Below are 25,161 nucleotides of genomic sequence, written 5' to 3' on the forward strand. Positions count from 1 at the left end.
TACTCTAAAATAAAAATACTGCGCAAGTTTAAGATTGTTCCAAGATTTTTCTTCTTAAACTTCACTGCTTGTCTTTATTTCATGGTGTAAAAAAAAATTATCAAAAGATTTTACTAGATCCAATTTTTCAAAAACAAAACAGTATTTATATGATACGTTAAAAATTGTGAGACTTCCAAGAAGATGCTGGAGTGGTGAACATTAGAGAAATAACCTCTCTGAGATTTGGTGTTCAGATACTGGAATATAGTAACAGGGAAGGAGAAGGAGGCAAGTCAGTCCCCATTGACCCAGAAAGGATCAGAACCAAGAATTGAAGCCCATGAGGAAAGTGAAGAAAGACCTCAACACAGAAGAAGGAGGCAGCAAGTGCTACTTTCTTCCTGAGCCCCGACTCACTGTGTGGGAAGGGTGGCTCAAACCTGCAGACACACGATGGCTACTGACAACCCCAGAGGCCTCCGCGGAGAAATGCACCAGCAGAACGAAGCTGTGGATGCAGTGAACCTTATTGGCTGGTGAGTTATTTGGGTTCAGGTGTTCCCCTGGACCAGACAATTGGCCAGTAGCCATCTTGGAGAGAAGCCAACTGAGCTCAAAACTCAGAGCAGCTGCAGGCTGCATCCATCTAGCAGCTCCCAGGATCAGGGTGAGGTAGAATCAAGTTCAAATTGGCAAGAGGTTAAACAGCTGAGTTTAAACCAGCTGGGAGGCAAGTTTAACCCAGCAGGGGAGTGTTTCAGGACAAACAAATCAGGTTCCAGGCTCACAACAAGAAACTAACCTGAACTTCAGTAGAATTAGAGCTGCCAGGCTTGCTGAGATTATTCACTAGCCTCTCGTAAATCTACAGATGGCTTGCTGGAGTTAATCAACATGAATCTGAGCTCTGCCTGCCCACTCTATCTACAGTGACAACAGACACATGCTCTGAAGTTGACATTTTTCTTCTTTTTTTTCTTTTCGTTTTCATTTTGTTTTGTTTACTTTTAATTGCTTGTTCTTTTTTTTAATATGAGGGAACATTGTTTCTAATTTTCTTCTGTTTTTCTGTTCTGTTCCTGTTTTTATTTTTATATCTCCTTCTATTTTCCCTCCTGTCTTTTTCACCAGTTACTCAGAGTGGGTATATTCTTCCTTTACCTGCCAGGCTTGCTTATAATCACTTTCTCTTTCTCCATTTCTCTGTTTTTCCCCTCAACTCCATTTAAATTTTCTCTTCTGACATTAAAATCTCCTTATTGAAGGTATATTTACTGTTTTCTTTTTACATATTTACATATTTTCTGATTCATTTTAGATTTTGTTATATAATTACAGATATATGCGTATGGTTCATATGGCTAAAGGTGGAAAATTAATAGTTACCAGTTTGTCATTTTCAAGGCTATGATTAGTACTATTTTATTGCTAACTGTACATTTTAGCCAAGGTGACATAATTGTTCTAATCAGTTGTTCTTCTTGGTATGCCAAGACTGAGATTGCCTATGGGTCATAAACAATACTATAGGCCAGCGACAAAGAACAAGAGGTTAAGCCAAACAGGGAGCAACTTATCATTTCTTACCTAATTGAAGAGGTAGAACCTTGCAACAGATTCAAAACACAAAAGCCAGATATACCAGGAAGACATCTCTAAAAAGTAATCATTCGAAAGGGTTCTAAGTACTAGCAGTAAAGCCATTGGCCATAAGCAATTTACAAGCATCACTCAGGAATTAAGCTTTTTTAAAAGTAGAAAATGAGAAGACACTTCAGCAAGAATGCAACTCCAGTCTTCCAGCTCACCAAAGGCAAACCTGAGAGTTAATGAGGTGAAACAATGTGAAAGCCATCCACCTGGACTCTGAAGTGGTAAAAGCAGAAGTAACAAAGCAGATGAATGAGGCTTTACAAGAAATCAAATCAGAAATGATCTCTCAGAAGAAATGGTGACCATAATGAAATACATAGTGACTCTAGAGCAAATACAGGTTTTAAAAAAGTAGAGGAGGTTAAGAAAACTGTGGAAATTCTGAATAGCCAATGTTGGAAAGAAATGGCATCCATGAAACATATTCAAAGAGCTAACCAGCAGATTTAAAATTCCATTGAAAGTATATACAGCAGAATGAGCCAAAGTGAGAACAGAATATCAAATATAAAAGACAGAATTATAATGATTGATCATGAAAAGAAAAATTTCTTAAAAATAGCAAAGGATCACGAAAAATCAATCCAACATCTTCTAGATGATGCAAAGAATAACATAAGATTGATTAGAGCCTATGAAAAATCAGGAGATACCACAAATGACATAGAAAACCTACTCACAGAAGTAATACTAGAAAATACCCCAAGCATGGAAAAAGAATTTGACATACAGAGAAGTGAAGTATATAGAACTGCAATTAGCCATAATCAAAAAATCTACACCAAGGTACATAATAGCCAAGATTCCACAAATCCAACACAAGGAAAGAATATTAAAAGCTGTTAGAGAATAGGAACAAATCACAAATAAAAGAAAGCCCATCAGGATCACAACACACTTCTCAATACATACTCTCCAGTCAAGGAAATCTTGAAGTATTTCAAGCCCTAAAAGAAAACAACTTCCAACTCAGATTGATGTAACCCACAAAACTATCTTTTCAAAATTAATGGAGAAAAAAGACAATTCCATGACAAAGAACACCTGAAGAAATTCATGACCACCAAACCAGCACTCTGAAATGTTTTGAAAGACATTCCAGAAAAAGATAACAAGGACTACAATTCCATGAATTCTAACAGAATGAATCCACAAGGCAAGGAAAGTAATTAAACATAGGTGAAAGAAAGGGAAACAAATAACAGGAAAATAACACAACAAAGATAAATGGATGCATCTCAGTTATAAAAATTAATGCAATGGTCTCACTTCACCAATCAAAAGAAAGAGATTGGCAGAATGGATCAGAAAGCAAGATCCAACAATGTTTTGCATAGAAGAAACACATGTAATTCAAAAGTAAATTCATAGACTCAATGTCAAAGGATGAAAAATAATACAGGGATAACTATTCTATTTGCAGACAAAGTGTATTTCAAGCCAAGAATGACTAAGAGAGACAAAGTCTCTTGTCAAGGGAACAATCCAACAAGAAGAGATAACAATCCTAAATATATATGCACCAAATGCCAGTGCACCTAACTATATAGAATAAATATTAATGGACATGAAAAATCAAAAAAGCATTAATACAATTGTAATGGGGAACTCAGTACCCCACTGTCACAAAGACATATCAATTAGACAAAAAACAACAGAAAATATCAAAATTGAACATACTTTTGAACAAATAGATTTAGTAGATATCTACAGAGTATTCCACCCACATCAGAATATACATTCTTCTTAGCTGCACACAGGATGTTCTCCAAAATAAATCACTGTGAGCTAGTATAATTACATGTTTAAGTAAATGTAAAGGAATTGAAATTATCCCATCCATATCATCAGACCATAGAGCAATAAACTTGGAAATCAATGGCAAAAGAATCCACAAAAACTTCATAAAAACTTAAAAACTAAGTAACATCCTCCTAAACAGTAGGTCACAGAAGAAATTAAAGGAGAAATTAGATGATTTCTACAATTAAACAATAATGCCAGTGCAGGCCAGGGATTAAACTCGGTGGCACTGTACCTACTTTGCAAGCACAAAGTCCTGAATTCAATTCCCAATACCAAAAAATAGTAATAATAATAATGCCAGTGCAACATACTAACACATATGGAATGCAGTAAAAGCAGTTCTATGAAGGAAATTTATAGTGGTGAATACTCATATCAGAAAAAAAAAGAAAATTCAAATAAACAATCTAATGTTGAACCTCCAGCTTCTAGAAAAAGAAGTGTAAGTCAAGCTCAAGGCTCATATGAAGGAGGAAACCATACAAATCATAACAAAGGGCCAGGGATTTAGCACAGTGTTTCCACTGCCTGCTTCACAAGTGCAAGGTCCCAAGTCCACTCCCCGGTACCAAAAAAAACAAAACAAAAAATAAAAAAACAAAAAAACCAGAACAGATATTAATGCAATGGAGACTAAGAAAATAATGCAAAGAATCAATGAATCAAAGAGCTAATTCTTTAAAAGATTAAATAAAATTGACAAACCCTTAATCAACCTTTCAAAAAAAATTCAAATTAGGAATGAAAAAGCGGAAATCACAACAGATCCTGCATAAATCCAGAAGATCATTAATACTTTGAGAAATTGTATTGTAATAAGATGGAAAACAGAAGTTTCCTGTTCCTAGATAATTATGAATACCAAAGCTGAATCAAGATATAAAAATTCTAAATAAACTGATATCAAATAATGAAATTAAAGAGGTAATTAAAAGCCTACCAAAAACAAACAAACAAACAAAAAAGGCCCAGACAGAATCACTTCTGAATTCTACAAGAAATTGAGAAGACCTAATGCCACCACTTCTCAAAATCTTTAATGAAATTGAAGAAAACCAATACTCCCTAAGTCATTTCTGGAAGTATTACTCTGATACCAAAACCAGAGATGAATACAACCAAAAAGATAGAACTACAGGCCAATCCCCCTAATAAAATAGATGCAAAAATCCTCAATAAAATACTTGGGGGGAGGAGTGAGTGCCACAAATCATCAAGAAAATTGTATACCACGACTAAATTGGATTCATCAAAAGGATGCAGAGATGATTTAACACAGGCAATCAATAAATATAATATTCCACATTAACGCAACCAAGAACAAAAACTACGTGGTCATCTTGAAGATACAGAAAACACATTGGACAAAGTCCAACATTCATTTATGATAAAAATCTCTATAAAATTGTAATATAAGATTTGACTCAATCTGATAAGCTGTCTGTGACAAACCAATGACCATCATACTAAATGGACAAAAACTGAAAACTTTCACTCTAAAATCAGGAACAAGACAAGGATGTCCACTGTTACCACTCTTATTCAATATAGTTCTCGAAACATTATTCAGAACAATTGGTCAAGAAAAATAAAAGTAATAAAGATAGGAAAGGAAAAAGTTAAATTATCATTTTATGTGGATGACATGACACTCTACATGTACTAATATTGGAACAATACATAGAAGACGCCAAAAGCTCCATCAAAAGACTTCTAGATTTAATAATCAAATGCAGTAGCATAACTGGATATAAAGTCAACACTCAAAAATTGATAGCATTCCTGTACACAAATTATAAACTCACCAAGAGGGAAATTAGGCAAACAAAACTTTCACAACCATGTCCAAAAAATAAAATGTCTAAGAATAGATCCAATGAAAGAAATGAAAGACCTTTACATTGAAAACTATGGTACTCTGGCCAGGCGTGGTGGCACATGCCTATAATCCCAGCACTCGGGAGCCTGAGGCAGAAGGATCACTGTGACTTCGAGACCAGACTGAGCTACATAGTGAGTTCCAGGTCAGTCTCACTACATAGTGAGACCCTGTCTCAAAAAACCAAAAAATAAAAAAAAAGAGGATGTCAGAAAATGGAAAGATATCTCTTGTTCTCAGATAGAAAGAATCAATACAGTGAAAATGCCCATGTTTCCACAACTGTTATATAGATTTAATGCAACCCTGATCAAAATGTCAACAGCATATCTCACAGAAATAGAGAAAACAATTATAAAACTTATTTGAAACTAGAAGAGATCTAGAACAGCAAAAGCAACATGGTGTAACAAAGGCAAGGCAAGGACATTACAATCTCTGACTTAAAGCCATTGTGATAAAAACAGCATGGTACTGGAAAAAAGCTGAGGCTCAATGGAACAGATTGCAGAATAAAATCCAAACATACTTAGCCAAGTTCTCTTTGATAATAAGGAGCCAAACACCTTTACTGGAAGAAAGATAGCTTCTTTAATAAATGGTGCTGAAAAAAATGGTTATCCACATGCTGAAGACTAAAACTAGAACCATATCTCTCATCATGCACTAAACTAAAATTGAAATGGATCAAAGATCTAAATAATAAAACAGAAACATTAAATCTGCTGAAAGATAGAATAGGCAGAACGCTTGAAGGCATTGATACAGGCAAAGACTTTATGAACAAAACCCCTACCACACAAGAAACATCACAAAGAATCAGCGACTGGGATCTCATCTTATTAAAACCCTAATGCCTCAAAAGGTACAAACAGGTTGCACCTGGACCTTAAGCAGCATAATCACCTTGATCTCACAAAGTCATACAAATAGGAACTTCAAAGTGTTATGTCAACAATTCTGAAAATGATAACGTACCCTTCAGGAAAAGAAGAGCAGCACAAAAAGAATCTGAAGTTTGACAATATAAAATAAGGTAATTCCCCAAACCACATTCTTTGCAATAAATCTTTACAGTAAAATAATTCAAAATTTTGGGAAACACTTTCTTCAGACTTTAAATAGAACTGGGAAGCTGTCAACATTAAGAAGTGGGTAGAAAATGTTGTCCTTTGAGTTCCAGACCCTGCCTACTTCCATTTGGAATTTATCCTAGATGCTTATTACAGGAAGGCTGTAGTTCCTTGACAAAAAAAAAAACAAACAAACAAAAAAAAAAACTATTGCACAGCAAAAGAAACCACCAACACAATGAAGAGATAACCCACCAAGTGAGAACATGTTTTTGCCAACTGTTCCTCAGACAAAAACCTAACTTCTAAAATATACAAAGAACTCAAAAAAATCAGACCCACCAAATCTAAAGACCCAATCCAAAAATGGGCATCTGAAATGAACAGACACTGCTCAGACAAAGAAGTAAAAGCACCAAGTAAATATATAAAAAAAAAATGTTCTATATCACTGGTCATTCGAGAGATGCAGATGAAAACAACCTGGAGATTCCACCTCACCCCACAAAGAATGGCTGCTATCAAGAAATCAAACAATAACAAATGTTGGCGGGGATGTGGGGAGAAAGGAACCCTTCTCCACTCTTGGTGGGAGTGCAGACTGGTGTAACCACTATGGAAATCAATATGGAGATACCTCAAAGAGCTGGGACTAGAGGTTCTATTTGACCCAGCCATCCCTCTGCTGGGTATCTTTCCAAAAGAAATAAAGAATCATAACACAGTGATGTATGCACACCAATGTTTATAGCAGCACAGTTTGTAATAGCTAAAACCTGGAAACAGTCCATTTGCCCATCAGTTGGAGACTGGATAAATAAGGTGTGGTTTTTCTAAAAAATGGAATACTACTCAGCCATAAAGAATGAGAAATTAGAGTCATTCATAGGAAAATGGATACATATTGAAGATATACTCCTAAGTGAAATAAATAAGTCACACATGTGTAAATACCGAATAGTTTCTCTGGTGTGAATAAACTGTGATAGTACATAAGATCCTAATGAGATAACTCACCTTGTGAAATGGGAAGAAATGGTCTAAAGGTGTAGGGAAGGTGGGATGGGTAGGGCAAGGGTATTAAGGGAAAAGAAAAATGTGAGAAAATGAAAAGCTGGAAATAAAGTGGTTGTAAATGGGGAGGGGAGGAGGGGTGAAGGGAGGGCTGGGACAAAGAGGAAAAAATGAGAACCAAGACCTGTCATGTAGATGTACAAGATTCCAACAATGAATGTAACTGTACTGTATCCCTAAAATGTACCAATAAATTCAATTATTTATTAAAAAATAAAAATAAAAAAACAAATATGAACATCTGGTATGAATAGACAGTTCTCAGATAAAGAAGTAGAAATGTCAGATAAATGTATTTAAAAAATGTTCAATGTCAGTAATCATTCAAGATGTGCAAATTAAAACAATGCTGAGATTCCATCTCACACCAGAAAGAATGGCTATTACCAAGAAATCATGCTGGGGATTTAGCTCAGTGGTTCGGTGGCCTGCCTTGCAAGTGCAAGGACCTGAGTTCAATCCCTGGTATAAAAAAAAAAAAGAGAAAAGAAAAAAGAAATTAGCCAGGGCCAGGAATTTAGCTCAGTGTCACAGCACCTGCCTTGAAAGCACAAGGTCCTAAATTTAATCCCTGGTGCCAGAAAAAAAAAAAAAAAGAACAAAACAAAAACAAACAAAATAACAAATGTTGCCAAGCCTGTGGAAGAAAACAAATTCTTCTATGCTGCTGATTGGAGTGTAAACAGGTACAACCACTGTGGAAGTCTAAATAATAGAGCTAGAGGTTCCATTTGACCCAGCTATTCCTCTTTTAGGTATCTTCCCAAAAGAGCTAAAAGCATCATACCTTTGGGATGTATGAACTCTCAGGTTTATAGCAGCATAATTTGTAATAGCTAAATATTGGAAACAACAGCCCATATACCCAGAAAAATATGAATGGATAATTAAAATGAGATGTCCGTACAGTGGAGTACTACTCTGTCATAAAGAAGAGTAAATTTTAATCATTTGTAAGAAAATGCATGTTCAAGACCATAATCATAAGTGAAATAAATTAGACACACAAGTTTAAATATCACATGGTTTTTTTGCGTGAGAAACCCAAGTGATAAATGAAGAGCATAATGGAAGACAGGCATTGCAAAGCAGGAAGAACTTATTCAAATGGGAAGAGGAAGAAGGGAGAGGGGAAGTAGAGGGGAAGGAAGGGGAAATGGAAACAAAGCTTGTCTTAATGGGGAGAGGAAGACAAACTGAAGGAAGGGAAGGGGCGGAAAAAAAGAATTCAGATGTGTTATGTACAGGTACAAATTCCTTATGATGAATGTGAGCAATATTTATGACAAATATGTACTAATTAGAAGGATAATGTTTAAAGAAGAAAATTATAACCTCATGCCTTTTGAGCCATTTAAAAGCAAACATCAATAGTCAGGAGATACACCTTAATAGCTGTATTAAAACCTACATTATAATACAGTTTGAACCATGGAATGTTAATTGGAAGAAAAGAAAAGTCAAGGAATTGTCCTGAATGACAAAGTCAGTCCTTCATGAGATTAAGAAGCTGCTGTCTGAGTCCCTCATCAAAACATAATGCCTCCTTCATTAAGAGCATAAATGGATGGTAGCTATCAAAATATATTGACAATATGAATCATATATAAAAGAGATATTAACACTAGAAATGCTACATCATCTCTTCAAACATTGAGCATACCAAAGACTGGTTTTATGAGTACCTCCTTCTACTTCAAACATACAAGACAATTTACTTTACACTTCTCTTAAACTGGTTCTTGGCACAAGCAAGCTGACCAATATTATCCTAAGAATGTTCTGTGGAGACTTTGATTTTTATGCACAATTAGTATCTTTAAAGTCTGCAAAACAATGTATCCAGTCAAGCAATTTTTCTCTGCAGTAGTTTAAAAAAAAATAGGTTGCATTATTCTTTAAATGCCTCATTATTCATTGTTACTAATGCTTCTGTGTCATTAACTATAAACAACCTGGGATTTTCCAGGTCTGTTGTAGATCACTGGTGGTTGCCCTAGAATTGAGGTGCAGGAACATAATTAAGCACCTGTTTATTAATGTCTTGCAGAAGTGTAGAACACACATTTGCCAGAACATTTTGTCTTGATACAGGAGTTTGGTTTTTCCAGGTTGGTTTCACATGCTTCTATGATTCTGAATAGTAGCAGGCCAGAATGAACACTGAAGACAAGTAGTGTGATTTGGAAAAGTGCTTTCTCTAATATTGCTGTGTATGAACATGTAATTGTTTTTAAAGAAAGAAATGTCTAAAAACAGATTTCCAAAAGTGCAGTATCTACCACCAATCAGAGAACATATGGAAGATTTACTTTCATTATAAGGGAGTTTCAAATAAAAAAGGATTATTAGTATTTTAACAATCTTTTATCTTTCTCTGTTCACAACCAATCATTTGACAATTCCTGTAGGTGTCACTTACTTTCTTACTTTCTTAGACTTGTTACTTCCTTTCCTTTCAAGTCCACACTGTTGAGAAAAATAACAAGGAATCTTCAAAGGTTTACTCATATAAATCGCTGGGGTTACAAACGATGGCCTAATATTTCTATTAAATCAAATTTTAATTGTTAAGATTTTTCAGGGAGTGGAGCAAAAACATATTGGATTTTCTAATGTGAATATGTTGGTTGCATTGATTTTTTTTAAAGTTTGGCATATCTATAGCTTCTCTGCAATAGAATGTAGCATGCATGTTATTATAGTACTAAATTATTCTTAGTTAAGTTTAATATAATAATTGCTCTGATGTTCTCCAAAGATAATTAGAACTTTCAAAAGTTCTGCCATATCGGCCAGGGATTTAGCTCAATGATTCCACTGCCTACTTCGCAAGCACAAGGGCCCGCGTTCGATCCCCCATGCCAAAAAAAAAAAAAAAAAAAAAAAAAGAGTTCGGCAACATGAGCAAGTTTGGTCTTTTAAATATTCTTACTTCTTCCAATTCCTTGCAAAATCACTTTCCTAAATCCACAACTGAACACTTACCTCTATGAAAAGCTTTCATTAATTACCCACTGCCCACTGCACAATCCGAATACCTGCACAGGGCACTCAGAGGCTCTATGAGCTACTCTAGTGCATCGCTTTTGCACAAGTGAACTCGCCCTACTTACCACAGTAATGCTTGATATGCGTGTGTGTGTGCATTTGTGGGAAGCCCTATCACACAGCACATGCTTAGAAAGTGAGAGAAGCACAAAGGAAAAAAAAGACTATTTTACTCAAACACAGTTCTGAAATCTACGTATTTACTTACATATTGGATTTTGAACTAAGAAGCTTAAACAGAGTAAATCACGTTCACAGGTATGAAAGAAAATACAGGATTTCTAGATGTAACAAAATTGTGCTTCAAGCCAAGTAAGAAATATAATCGAATACTATAACCATACCAGTTGATATCTATGGGACTAGTTCCTTCACATCACTTAAGATTAAATATTTTACCTAAAATTAATATTCAGGCAAAGACTAAATTGCTCATTAATAATGAAAATACATATATCCTAAAGATTTAGGAATGTTTAGTTGTGTAATTTGGAATGCTCAAAGTATTTCAAAGAAACCTGTCCAAAAAAAAATGATTGGTTGTCATTTCTTATACTTTCTTTATAGTAAGAAAATATTCAAATTAGTTTTATTTTGGATATTCTTGGACATGTGTATTAATATGTTTTCATAGATGTTGCTTCTTTTGCTGAAAAATGTTGTTTTTGAAAATCACCATTCCAACATTTTCCCATTTCACTTTGTATTTCTTAGTGTAATAAAAGCTTATAGCAAACTGAACAAAGACAATTAGCAGAAAACATGAGTTTCCCTCACTTAACCTTGTCCTGACACCAGTCAAAGAAGGATATTCTTCAGATACTCACTTTTTAAATTATTCATTAATATAGACACTTAAAAATTTTATTTTAAACCATTTGAATTTTATTAAGGAAGTTCTGGAAGACCTATTTAAGGTCACTCTCAGTTGAAGAAGAGAAGCAAAGAATGTAGGACTTTGTCTAAAAGAGTTAGGAATAGAGTAAAGCAATGGAGATTAGAGCCGCTTTCATCAGAACCCACCCTTTGCAGCAATCTGCCTGCGGTATGTGTGGCCTTCTGTCCAAGCATCCTTTCCTCTATACTTCTTGGGCACCAATAAACAGAACCCAAGTAAGAGGCAACAAAACGAATACAACCATATGGAAATTCGGGGCAGTAACTATTACAAATGAACCTATACTACCTTATAACTCCACTTCTAATTGTAAACTTGACATAAATGGGTACCCCTCTTCACCAAATACATGCTCTAGTATGTTCATGGATGCACTATTTGTAATAGCTGAAAAAACAGAAGCATTCAAATTCCATCAAAAGTAAAACTGATAATTTATCTGTCATACAGGAATGACAATGAATGATTAGCAAATTCATGCAAAATGGTGACTCTCATTAATGTGATGCTGAACAATCCAAATGCCAGCATAAAAGAGCCACAAAAGAGTTCACAGTATACAATGTAATTTATATGGCAAGACTCTGAGTGGAGAAAGTAGTATGTGCTGTTGGGATTCAATGTCATGGTTACCCTTAATAGGAAGAAGGGTTAAAGGATGGAGATTTTATGTGGTGCTAGTAATATTCTGCTTAGATTCAGTCGCTATCACCTTATTGATCTTTTTTCCACTGGTGACATGTTTATTTTTCAGACAGTCTGTTTCACCTTGAAAAAGTTTTATTCCCCGCAAAGGGCATGCAGGAAGACAAAAGTACCTTTCTACTCTCACAAAGGTAACATAACCCTATCAACATTTTAAGTTTTCCCGAGTTTCCCAGTAAGTCCCAAATTTAAATATTAAAGAAGTGGGCCAACTTGCAGTCTAGTTGAGTTGAGGTTTTTTGCTTTTGTTTTTATTTTTGCTGGATACATTCACATGAAGACTACTAGAAAACTGGAAATGAAAGTATGCTAATATATCAGACCACACAGTGCCCCATGTAATATATTTAAGGATCCCTTGCAAGGTAGTTCCCATAAAAGAAAACATGAGAGAAAAGAGAAAACCACTCCATGCTTTAAAATCAGATCTAATTCATATGAATTAGCAGTCTGATAAAGAATTAAACTTTATGGAGAATTTCAAAAGGACAAGAAACTGACAGCTTGTCTTCCTCTGGAAATTTGCTATGGCTTCATCATCATAAAAATATGTTTCTCCAACCTCAAAATAACTTCTCCAAAATTGTTTTTCTTTAACAAATCAAATGCAAGAAAAGCATTTTGCCAAACATTCTGCCATTGTGACATTGCTATAAACTATACTTCCCAATACTGAGACAGGAACACATTGCAATGACAACAGCTGGCCACTTGGAACATGTTCACAAGTGACCATGCTGATGCTTTAAATCTGTCTCCCTTTGGTTTCCAAATGCCGTATTTATGAGATCATGTTATCTTCTTCAGGAGTCAAACATACCATCACTTCACTCAGGAAGTTCCACGGGGACAAAATAAAGAACAAACAATAAATACTCAAAGAACATGTTGATGACTTTGGGTGTCTGTCTGAAAAGGAAAAAAATGGACCCTTTTAAATGCCCAGACCTTCTTTCATGGTAATAAATTCAAAAGATATCTTCTGACTGACTCTTTTTCTAAGAAAAGTTTTCATGTGTTAATATTTTGCCAAAGTTATTTGAATGGGTTTAAAAGGCAAACAGACACACTACTTTGGTCTATACAGTAACAAAGAAGGTCTGTCTGACTCTTAAATGCTCTTTCTTTTCCATTTCTAGTGTATCCAAAAATATGGATCAAGCTGCTGCCATGCACCACTATTTGTAGCCCTTTGAGAGTTTGCAACAAATGATTCTTTAACACCTGAAAGGACATGTAAGCCACACCTGAGTGTGAAATACGAACATGAGACTAAACTATGTCACACTCTTGAAAACCTATTATTCTTAACTTCACAGATACAGAGAGCACTAAGATTCAAAGGGAGCAGGAAATGGGATTTAAAAATACAATGCGTGTTTGAATTTTTAAAAACCATTAATGTAAAATGTACATTTCCAACCTCCCTTGCTTTGAACACACATCCTGTTGTTCTTGTTTGTTTCTGAAGCAGTTCCGGCGGTCTTCTCTCCTGAGTCGTTAGTTGCACTGTTGTAGCTTCCTTGATGTTACGAATTAATTTAAAAGGTTTACCTTTGTCATGTTTATGCTGAAGAAGAGTCAAATTGTACAGCATTAAATGCAGTGAATAAGACAGATGAGGACACAATATGAATGTTTCCACAAGCCTGCCTTTCCATTGGGTGGCATGCGTCAGCAGCATTCACATATTTTTTTATTACATGTTGTAAGGACACTCACAGAACAAGACTTCCAGAACTGCTTCAGATTGTGGCAGAAACAATAAGATCAAAACATTCAAAGCAAGGGGTGAGTGCTTTGAAAGGGGATAGTGCAATATTTTTTGTAGTGTAATCATTGTTTTTTAATCTAAATGTTCATTGCATCGTTTGATCATCCTTTGTATTTAGACCATTTGGATTAAAGCCTTAGATGGACAATTAAATTGAGAAATTTGGCAAGGGGCATGCCACTACCTAAAGCTTAAGTGAAAAGTGGAATTTAGGATGGCTAATTCCTAGTCTAGAGCTCTTTTATGCTATATCAAGATCCTTTAAGTCTGGAGAAATTACATAAGTGAATGGTAATCTAGTTTTGTGGGTTATTCATTGCTACCCAACCATAGCCAAGAACTGTAAGCCACAGACTAAAGTAAAACTCTGTGAACTGGATATTCTTCAAGGGGATGCATGATTTGTCATAGATGTCTGACATCTCCAGTCACCTGCAGTTGTTGTAACACACGATGAAGGCAAGACGGTAACACAAGGAAAGGAAAATATAACAAACACATTTGCAAGGTCAAGAGTGATGCAACAGCCTCCCATTTTCATTAGAAAGAAATGGAGAAGTCAAGTCTGCCAGATATGAACTTCTACAAAGACCTAATGAATCAGTGAGGAAGAAAGCACCTTCTGCTCTTCTTTATAATTTCACTCAGCACATGAGTAGCTCTTCCTGCCATGTCTAATCTTAGTGTTAGTCAGAAAGGATACACAGGTAGAATGCCCTTGCCCCTGCCCTCAGGATGGCAGCAGCCAACTGGCCTGCTGGTAAGCCATGTGGTGAGTGGCATCGTAGATCATGGTAACAGAGAGAAAGGGTGTACGAAAGGTGAAGGTTGAAGGTATAAGAGAAAAATGGGAGAAAAGAATAAGGGTAAGATGGATTCTAAAAAGATTATTCTAAGAGCGACATGTAAAGATAAAAGAAATTGCACTGTGATTCTCACAGTGTGATTTCAAGGCTAAAAGAATCAGCATCACTTTAGAATTTGTTAATAGAAATTCACCCAGAACTACTGAATCAGAAATATTAGGATAGGGTCCAGAGAGTCAAGGCAATTCTGTTTTGTTCTAAAATTTGAGAACTATCATATTAGAAAAATAAAAACAACAGCAAAGATGGGAGAAGAAAAGCCCCTATTTTCAAATTGTTAAGGACAGGTCTCATGACCATGGTTTTAGTGTGATTGTTTTTCATATAAATGTATTAATTTAAAAAATGATATTTTTCAGATGTGTTCTAATTTATAGTTCAGAAATTATGGCCCTCTATGTATGAATATTTACAGACTTCTATATTTGCCAGGATCAGTTCTATAAATTATTCATATTTTTGAAGTAAATATGCAGTTTTTCCCTGGAATCAGGTGTCTTCAAAAAGAATCAGTAAGCATCAAAATCCAGAAAGTACAGAAGAAGCCTATGAAACAAGCTACTCGAATCTGTAGGTGGGACCTGCCTGGACTCTACTGGGACCTACTTTGTCAGGTTACATAGACTCTGATGATCAGTGTCTGCTTCTATTTGTACATCCTCTCAGTAGGAAAGATTTACTGAGTCAGCTTTTGTGTAGTTTTCCACACATCCACCCTTGGCCCCAACTCTTTAAGATTTAAGGCTTTCCAACACAGTATACCTAATGATATCCTCTAAATGTCTGAGAATTTGTGACTCTGTACGAATTCTTAAGAGAAAGGATTTTATTGGCCAATTTGGCTCAATAATCCACTTAGCTGTGGCTTTTGGTATTAAGAAAGTACGCAGGGCAGGAGAATGGGAGGCTGAGTATTAACCTTAGATGGGGTTATGTCCTTGGCACAGACAATGTTTAGAGTAGAAATTATCCATTTACCCCTGAGAGTTCCACCTACTTCAGGAGTCCCTGAAACATCAAAGCATCTTCTATATTTGTCAATTCCGAACAAATAGTAACAAATGACAAAAGAATGCAACAGTTTTTTGAAAGATAATTGGATAACATATTTCAAATATCAAGTGTATATGCTCTCCTCACCCTAAAATTTTAAATTCTATATTTTTAATCTATGAAATAAATTAGAATGTGCCCAACAAGAAATAAGCAGAAAAGGATGGTTGTCACAGTACTGTTTTTCATAGCAAAAGTTTTTAAAAAGATATTATTTACCTCTCTACAAGTAGGGATTTTTATTAATGAAAGACATTTTCACTATTTTTGCTTTTACCAAAAAAATTCACGAGGACATCATTTAGCAAATTTTTTCCTCTTCATGAAAAAAACTCACTAAGTTCTTATATTGTTTTAATACTGACATTAAAAAACTGCAAGCAGATTGCCTCCCAAATTGTTTTCCTTGTTGGATTACAGTCACCATGATGATCTGGCTGCAGCTGCTGTCTGATCTCTTCCAGCTGCAGACCTGACCTGCTTCTGCTCACTTCTAATTGAATTGAGATGCTTCCCTGTCTCCGACGCTTCAGCAAAGGTCTCCCGATCTTAAAGCCCCAGTCTGCCTTCTTGCCTCTGTCATGACTTCAAGGCCATAAAAGTCCATATCTTGGGTTTAAATTTCAACTAGAACAAATTCAGTATTACTAGTGAGTAATTTACTATAATTCCCATAATACTTTCTAAACAGTGCTGGTCTTGGTGTGGTATGAAATACTTGAACCCCTGTGCCTTTTTTAATTTTATCAGAAAAGAGCAGTAAGCTGGAATACTAAAAAACACAGAATGGGATGTTCTTTAAACACAATAAAGATCTGTGTCCAAGGATAGCAAAATTATAATGGTAAAGTACAAATAGCAACAATTAATACAGAAGAATTCTCCTCATGCAGAATTTTTTCCTCTCTCTAGAAAAAGGCTTGATATAACTATATGGAATTAAAGGTGCATGGTAGTTTTTAATTTGTTGCTAAGGATATAACCATGAATTTTTCTCCCATAAATAAGGACTTTAATTGGAAATACTAGTGATACAAAATGAAAGGAATTTAAGACCCATCACTTTTCAATCTTTTGTCTATGATCAAGAGTAGGAATTTAAGAGCTGGTAGACGTAATGACCCATGTTTGTTGTCCTAATCCCTCAGAAAGCTGAGGCAGAAGGATCCTTTGAGCCTAGGTGTTCCGGATCAAGCCTGGCCAACACAAGATTCAGTTGAAAGAGGAAAAAGTCAGAAAAGGAGGAAAGAGGGAGGGAAAAAGGAATGTACAGAAATGGGGGAGGGGAGGGGGAGGAGGCAACGGAGAGGGAGGAGATGGGAAAGGACAGGGAACAAGGGAGGGGGAAGAGGAACAGGAGGAGGTGGAGAACTGGTGACAAAATTTAGTAAAAGAAAAGGAATTTTTATCATATTCATGACTACAGTTTTTAGCAGCTCCAAAGTTGCTACGTTTTCCATTATTTCATATCTATAACAGCTATTTGGGTACAATCTGACTAGCATTGCTGAGTATCCCAGAAATACAAACGAAGTTAAACTAAATACAGTATAAGGAGCATGAAGAATACCATGTGACTTATCATGCAGTAAATGGAAGAATCCATTTTATACCTATTTGCCTACCATGTCATTGACTCCAAGACACTCACTATCACTGAGAATTTTTCTTTTAAAAAGTGAGAAAATTTAAACAGCTGTTAAGTTACTCTAGTGAAAGGGGGTAAGATGGAAACAGAATTCTGCTATTGTCACCCTTTTTTCCCCCATCCAGAGGTGACTATAAACTGTGACTGAACCCAAAGGTTCCACAGGACACATATCATCAACAAATATGTTATATGACCTCAAATGCTCCTCTCCACTACTACATGCACCACACCTATATGTCTATGATTTCTTTTTTAAAACAGACATTGATTAACCAGCTTCACATAGCAGCATGCAATACACAGCAGGTGCTCCATGAAATTTGACTGAATTCCATGGAACATTATTCAGCCATAAAGAACAATGAAATCATATTATTTGCAGGAATTGGATGGAATTTGAGAACATGATGTTAAGCAAAATAAGCCAGATTCAGAAAGGTAAATATCATATGCTTTCTTTTATATTAGAAACCTAAAATATAACTAAAGAAAAGCAGGAAATAAAGGAGAGATGACAGAAAACTACAAAGCAGAAATTTGGAAAAGGGCCAGGGCACAAAGTGAAGGCTGGAAGAGCAGGAGTAGTGGGTAAAGTGACTGAATGTGATCAAGATATGCATGCACCAGTTTCCCAAAACCAATCTCACTATTATATATTGCGAACATGCACTAACAAAGAAAAAATGTGTGAGAATTAAATTTAAAATAATATCTATTTATATAATAAAACTTTCAAAGGAGCAAATATTTCTAGGTCATAGATTACTCATTTTCTTACAAACAAAAATAGGAAAAAATTATAAACCAATTTTTAAAATCAGGACACCTCTCAAATTAATTGTATAATTTTTGGCTTTTGTCAGTAAGAGTCACTTGGATCACTTAATAGTCACTCCTTTTTATTCACTCTCAGGATAGATCCTATTTTTCACCAAAAGGCAGAATACCAAATGGCCAAGGTTAATTCTAATCCCAGCTCTAACATTATCCATGAGACATGGAGGAAAACTTGAACCTTTATAGTTTCTTCATCTACAGAATAATTAGAATAGGAAAACAGATCACATGAGAATGGTTGGTTTTGAGGATTCCATGAAAAAATGTTCCATGCATACCAACTGCAACCAATTGGCACTCCTTAAGAGACAATGGTAATTATTTTCTAAATTCATAAAAATGTAAGAAATAGTTTATATCACACATCCACATGATTCGTGTTCCCTTTAAAAATTGTTTTACTTTAATTAGCAAGTATTAATTATACCCATAAATGGATTCAGTGTGATATGTACATGTATCAGGTACACTGATCAAATCCAGCCTCCATTTGTATATCCCTCACACCCTTCCCAACCTCTAGTAGTCAACTGTACTATTCAGGTTGACTTTTTTTTAGCTACCACATGTGAGAGAGAATATGTGATATTCACTACAAGTGATAGGTTTTCATTCTTCTTTATGCTGAGTAATTTCCTGTTGTGTACATGAACCACACAAGAGAGAGAAGAGAGAGAGAGAGAGAGAGAGAGAGAGAGAGGTGTCAAAGAGGGAGAGAGAGAGGGAGAGGGAGAGAAAGAGATGTGTCAAGGAGAGATACCTGCTTAAACACCAAAAAGGGGAGTTAAGAGATAGGGGCATCTTGTCTACCATGACCAGTTAATGACACAAGTCAAGTTTGACCTATGTATTCATTTCTTGCTTCCCAGATAATCACATACCCCTCTAGCAGAACAAGTCTTTTATGTTATCCTTTGATTCAGTCTTATTTTACATTTAAAATGCAAATAAAGTACTTACCATAGAACTTCAACTCAGAAAGCGGCTTTAAATTAAATACCTAGTCCACTCAGAAAATTTGCTATGAAAGCTTTAGCACATAACTTCTTTAAGCTCTGGCAACTCTCCAAAGGGTCGAGTAGTGAAAATTTATTGTTTTGTCTTCCCAGTATTCTCCTACTCCTGGCAACTGTACAGAATACCTAGAAGTTTTCTCCCCCAAGCCCAGCACACAAAACAATGATGTTTACCAAGGAAGCTACTGTGTCCTCACATAATCTTACTCTTTGTCACAGCTAATAATGTAGGCTGTGCTCCCAAACCAAGCTCATCAATTTGAGGATTTCTGAAGATGAAACACCAGAAACTAAGGCATTCTTTGGTGACTGTAACTGGTAAACACAAGGTTCATGAGCTGTTGGCAACATGTTTCCCAGCTTTTCCCTGGAGAAGCTGAGGCACTGCTCAATCTACAAATGCAATGTCCTCAGAAGCACAGAGAGGAACAGAAGCCAGAGACAGAGGATTATGACATCTCAGGCCCCATTCCTGAAGTAAAGCCACATTCTTTGGGTTCTAACCATGTTACATGTTCCTCTTTTTATAGTTGAAATTATCTTGATTTGGACAATAAAATGTATATCGCCCCACTTACATATATGTAGACCTGCCAGAGTCAAGTGTCTTTTCTGACATTTGGCTATATCAGACTCCATTGTTTCCTCTTTACTTCTGCCACTATTTTCACATTTTGTTGCTCAGTGTAGCACAGCACTAATAAGTGACTATAGTGTCAGGACTTACGAAGTACATGAGAAAACTGGAAAATCCATGAAATTATTAAATGACACTGCTACACAGGGAATGATATTAAATGAGCTAATGAATGTAAAGCACAATGAACAGTTTGGGAACACAATACTCTCTGAATGATTAATAGTAATTATTATCATTATACTGCATAATACAATGATCTCAGCCTTTTTATGGTCATGAATGAGATAGCACTTTAAAGCTTAAAAGGTATAAGATAAAATACATCACCTTAACATTTCAGAGAAAAAATAATAAATATTTCTTTATGCCACCCAGTGTGAGAGCAATTACTGTGAGGCCTGCCTGAAAAGTGATTGCTCTAATAATTGCCTTAGAAATTTCCATCTTTCTGATTCCAATGCTCTATTAAGGGAAAAGCAAGGCTATTACTGTGGGTAGAATGAAAGACAAAAGTGATTTTACCTTGACTATTGCCAAGTAATTTCTTTTATTGCTGATAGAAGTATACATATACATAAATTTAAAATTGCAGATTTTCTCACTTAAGGTAAAAAATAAGAGTACTTTTTATTATTTTCAACAGAATATTACCAGAAAGTCGCAGGGAAAACCACAAAGGATCCAAGAGCCTTACTGTATCCCGATGGATGATATGGCACAGATTGTTATAGCCTCCCACACTGATTACAAGGGTCTGCTTTATCTATGATATGGAGATATACCTCAGTAGTTTCTTTTCCCTTCTCACAAGTAGCACGTTGTCCAATATATTAAGATCCAGAGTCATTTCAAATGTAGAAGAACAATTTGGGGAGGTGTTAATAATAAATAAAAATATTCAGGCTTTCTACTCCAATTTTCCTCCCAAGGACACCAAGTTATTTCAATTATTTAACAATGTCCCTTGAAGGAATATACAGATAGATGTCATTACTCCTGTTACAAGGTTAGAGAGTGTCACCAGGAAATCAATAAATTATCTTACATCATGCCAAATGAACTAGGATTATAACTCATCTCTTTTGTTGTCTCTCAGTTGGGGAGAAAGGGTCATGAAAAAATGAAATAACACAGGTAATTTATGGGGATTTAAGTTCTTCATTTATGTGTTATAAAATGAGGAATCTTTTAATACATGTAGTAAAATGGGGTACACCCTAATTTTTATTTTGTAAGTGCATTTTATGTGTATAGGTATAATTTATATGTGTATAATTTATGAAGAAATTTGGCTCTTACTATGCTAATTGTATAGCTTATTCTTTTGTGTAATAACATACTGCAAACAACTGTCATCCATTTACTCTAATATTTGCAATAATATTGTCCAGTTCTAAATGTATCCTATTTTATATATTTTGGGGAAAGTCTTTTCCCAAAGCCAGGTGTGAAATGCTTCTTTGAAAAATAAAGAAAAAAAATCACAAAAATATACACTGATCCTTTCACAAAAAAATTACTGAATGCATGCAGCATGGAAGAAATCATTGTAGAAAAAATCATTATCACACTCAAACACCAAATATTTATGGAAGAAGGAAGGCAAAGAAGCCAGCAGCCAGAAATTATAGTAGTATGTGGTCAGTCATTCTCTTAAATTAAGGTCATATTTTTCTAAAGGTTAACTTGGATAAATATATCAAAAAATCGAAATTTGTAAATATCTGTTAACCTGGCTGTTCTACAAATATATCTTTGGGAAGTAAAGATAAATGACAAAAAGATGCTTTAAATGGATATTGTAGTATGTTATATAAGCCAACAGAGGAAGTAAGCTAAATATCTTTAATACTAAAAGAGAACAGTTTAAATGAATTAAGATACATGCTAAGTGAATGTACTAAAGCCTTTAAAATGATGATGCATATCGTCAGACGCAGCATGACAGAGGAGACCGGCAGCAACTCACAAACCTCTGGTAGGCCCTCCACTACAAGCAGCACATCAGAGGAGCCCAGCCATGCAGGGGCCAACAAAGTAGTGTTTGGGACCCCTCCCCCATGAACAAGAGAAAGAGGGCCCTCGAGAGTTGTACCTGATTTACTTTGCAGTATGCTTAGTATTTCTGTTTTCATACTTAGATCTTTAATCCACTTGGATTTTAGTTTAGTGCTTAGAGAAAGATAGGAATCTAGTTTTAATCTTTGGCAAGTTGAAAGCCAGTTTTTCAACACCATTTTTTTAGGTTATCTTTCTCCCATGAGGATGCTTGGCTCCTTTGTCAAGGATGAGGTAGCTGAGTATGTCTGGAGTTATTTCTGCATTATCTAATCTATTCCAAAGATCCTCAGGTCTGTTTCTTTGCCAGTACCATGCTGTTTTTATCACAGTGGCTTTGTAGTATAGTTTCAAGCTGGGGGTGGTGATGATATCCCTTGCCATGTCTCTGTTGCCTAGAATGGCTTTTGCTATTCTAGGTATCTCCTGGTTCCAAAAGAATTTTTGGATTATTTTCTCAAGTCTTGTGAAATATAATGTTGGGATTTCAATCAGGATTGCATTTAATCTGCATAACAGTTTTGGTAGTATGGCCATTTTCACTGTACTCGTTCTTCATACCCAGGAGCAAAGGATGTCTTTCCATCTTTGTATGTCCTCTTCTATCCCTTTTTATTTTTTTCAGAGTGCTGTAGTTTTCAGTGTAGAGGTCTTTTGTCTCCTTCATGAGATTGATTCCTAGATACTTCATTTTTTGGATGCTATTGTGAAAGGAATTGTTCCTAATTTCTTTCTCAGTGAGTCTTTTATTTGTGTATGAGAAGGCTTTTGGTGTTTGAGTGTTGACTGTATATCCAGCTACCCTAATGGATCTGTCAATTTAGTCTACCAATCTTTTAGCAGTTTTTTGGATCTTCTATGTAGAGTAACATATCATCAACAAATAGTGAAAATTTGACTTCTTCCTTTCCTATCTTTATTGCTTTAATTTCTTTCTCTTGTCTAATTGCTGTGATTAATGCTTCCAGAACTGTATTGAAGAGGAGTGGTGATAATGGGCATCCTTGTCTTGTTCCTGATTTTAACATGAAGATTGTCAGATTATGGCCATTTAATATGATGTTGGGTGTTGGTTTTTCATAGATCACCTTTATCAAGATAAAGAGTATCTATTGAAAATTTCTTCAGGGTTTTTTTTCATGAATCGTTGTTCAATTTTGTCAAACATTCTTTCTGCATCTTGAGATGATCATATGGTTTTTGTTCTTGACTCTGTAAGATAGTGTATTACATTTATTGATTTACATATGTTGAACCATCCTTGCATCCCTGGATAAATCTGACTTGGTTGGCGTGTATGATCATCTTGATGATCTTTTGTATTCTGTTTGCCAATATCCTATTAAGGATTTTTTTCATCTATATTCATTAATGAGATTGGCCTGTAATTCTCTTTTTTAGTTGGGGCTTTCCCTGGTTTTGGAATCAAAGTAACACTTGCTTCCAGGAATGAATTTGGAAATATTGTTTTCCTTTTAGTTTCATTGAAGAGTATAAGGTGTACTAGTGATATTTCTTCTCTAAATGTCTTCTAGAATTCAGCAGTGAAGCCATCAGGACCTGGGCTTTTCTTCATTGGTAAACTTTTAATTATGTTTTAAATTTCACTGATTGTAAATGGTTGTTCAGCAGGGTGTTATTTAATTTCTATGTGTCTGTGAAGTGCTTGGAGTTTCTTAGGCTATTGATCTTCTGTTCAATTGCACTATGGTCTGATAATATAACAGGGGATAACTTCAATTCCTTTAATTTACTATTTACTTACACATGTTCTATGAGCTAGTATGTGGTCTATTTTGAAGAATGACCCATGTGCAGCCAAAAAGAATGTATATTCTGGTTTTGTGGGGTGGAACACTCTGTAGACATCTACTAAGTCCATTTGTTCTAAGCCTTGGTACAGTTCCATTATTTTTGTTGTTGATTTTTTGTCTAGATGATCTGTGTGTTTCTGACAGTGGAGTATTGAGTTCCCCCACTCTAATTGTTTTAGTGCTTATTTCATTTTTTGTATCCATTAATATTTGTTTTGTATAGATGGGGGCATTAGTATTCAGCGCATATATATTTATGATTGTCATTTCTTCCTCTTTTACTATTCCCTTTACAAGGATGTAGTGACCTTCTTTGTCTCTCTTAGATACTTTTGGTTTGAAATCTATTCTGTCTGCAAATAAGATAGCTATCCATGCCTTTCTTCCAGTCTCTGCCACATGGAGAACTGCTTTCCATCCTTTTACTCTCAGTCTATGAATTTCTTTGTGGATTTAGTGGGTTTCTTGAATGTAGTATATTGCTGGATTTTGCTTCTTAATCCATTCTGCCAGCCTGTTTCTTTTGATTGGTGAATTGAGGCCTTTAACATTGATGGTTATAACTGTTATGTATTGATTTTTCATTGTCATGTTATTTTCCTGTTGTTTTTTTTATTTTTCCCTCTCTCCCTTTAATTTCTTTCCTTGCCTGCTTTATTTGCTCTGTTGGCCCTTATAGAGTTGTGTCTTCATTATCTTTTTCCAGGATATTGTTTAGAAGTGTTTGTAATGCTGGTTTGGTGTTCATGAAATTTCTCAGATAGTCCTTGTTGTGAAGTAACTTATGTCACCATCAATTTTGAAATATAGTTTTGCAGGATACATCAGTCTAGGTTGGAGTTTGTTTTCTTTTAGCACTTGAGATATCTCACTCCAGCCGCTACTTGACTTGAGGATTTGTGTTGAAAAGTCTCTGTGATTCTGATGAGCTTCCTTTGCTTGTGATTTGTTTCTTTTCTCTAACTGCTTGAAGTATTTTGGTCTTTGTCAGGTTTCCAGGATCTTGATTATTATATGACTAGGTGTACCTTTTTTTTTTTGGTGCTAATTGGATTGCTATATGCCTCACTTATCTATATGTCAAATTCTTTTGCTCTGTTTTGGAAGCTTTCTGCCATTAATTCTGTGAACAGTTTTTTTTTTTTAATGTAATTTGTACTTTCTCCAGCTACTTCATGGATTCTTATCAGTCAAAGTCTAGGGAGCTATTGAAGAGAAGAAAAGACAGAACAAAATATATCCAAGAACTGAACAAAGTAACAGCAACAGGGAAGCTAGAGACTGTGATCACTTTCTTTTAAAACTAATGGCAATTGAGAGAAGGAAAAAGA

At 35.3% G+C, this 25,161-nt stretch overlaps 1 pseudogene; it reads left to right on the forward strand.

Moving 5' to 3' along the window:
* The first annotated feature begins 435 nt into the window (after window positions 1-435).
* LOC117285299 overlaps window positions 436-25,161 on the forward strand; it is a 66,377-nt pseudogene continuing 41,651 nt past the window's right edge.

This window comes from Fukomys damarensis, unplaced genomic scaffold, assembly GCF_012274545.1.
Source record: "Fukomys damarensis isolate Sample0158 unplaced genomic scaffold, DMR_v1.0_HiC HiC_scaffold_1, whole genome shotgun sequence".
Lineage (NCBI taxonomy): Eukaryota > Metazoa > Chordata > Mammalia > Rodentia > Bathyergidae > Fukomys > Fukomys damarensis.